The following is a 1,181-nucleotide window of genomic DNA, read 5'->3' as shown; positions in this document are numbered from 1 at the left end:
CCTTGGCCTCCCAAAGTGCTGGGATTATAGGCATGAGCCACCACACCTGGCCTCAATTTTTAAATAAAATTAAAATAAATTTTTAAAAAATTCCACACTTAAACACTTATAGATTTTACCTGTAAGACAGGTTCTCATTTTTTTGCCCAGGCTGGAGTGCAGTGGCACGATCATGGCTCAGTGCAGCCTTGACCTCCTAGGCTCAAATGATTCTCCAACCTCAGCCTCCTGAGTAGCTGGGACTATAAGTGGGCACCACTATGACCAGCTAATTTAAAAAAGTATATATATATGAGATGGAGTATCTCGGTGGCCAGGCATGGTGCTCACACCTATAATTCCAGCACTTTGGGAGGCCAAGGTGGGTGGATCACCTAAGGTCAGGAGTTCAAGACCAGCCTGGCCAACATGGTGAAACCTCATCTCTACTAAAAATCAATAAAAAATTAGCTGGGTGTGGTGGTGCACACTTGTAGTCCCAGCTACTTTGGGAGCCTGAGACAGGAGAATCACTTGAACCCTGGAGGTGGAGGTTACAGTGAGCCGAGAAGGTGTCACTGCACTCCAGCCTGGGCAACAGAGGGAGACTCCATCTAAAAAAAAAAAAAAAAAAATTGAGTATCTCATTATGTCGTCCACTTTGAACTCCTGGCTTCTAGTAATTCTCCCACCTCAGCCTGCTGAAGTGCTGGGGTTATAGACATGAGCTACTGTGCCTGGCCAGTGCTTATTTTTTATCTCCAAAATGGGATTAGTATCACAAAATATTTTAATGCCTTCTGCACCCTTTAGTCTGTAAATAAAACCTGTAAATAATAATACACAGTTCCACTTCCTAAACATAAGCTCAGTTAATATTTAATATCTTGATTTTTTTACAGTATTTTTTCCTATTCTTATTTTTCTCCGTTTGTTTCCTTCTGGTCTATATTTTCCAAGATTGCTGCAATGGTATGATTTTGTAGTGAACAAATGCCAACCCTCCTTCAACTCATCCCTCTGAAATGTCTATTAATAAGAGCATGGTAAAAATATTTAAAGATCCCTGGTCGGGGTGTGTGGTGTTTCTGAAAAATGCACACTCCCGGTCCCACTGCAGACCTGCTTAACTGGAATTACTGTATACATGTGGAACTTAGGAATCTGTGTTTTGACCAAGAGGCCAGGTGATTCTTCTGCTC

This window comes from Rhinopithecus bieti, unplaced genomic scaffold (genome assembly GCF_001698545.2).
Source record: "Rhinopithecus bieti isolate Rb0 unplaced genomic scaffold, ASM169854v2 scaffold_19459, whole genome shotgun sequence".
NCBI classification, from domain to species: Eukaryota; Metazoa; Chordata; class Mammalia; order Primates; family Cercopithecidae; genus Rhinopithecus; species Rhinopithecus bieti.
This window is presented reverse-complemented; position numbering follows the sequence as displayed.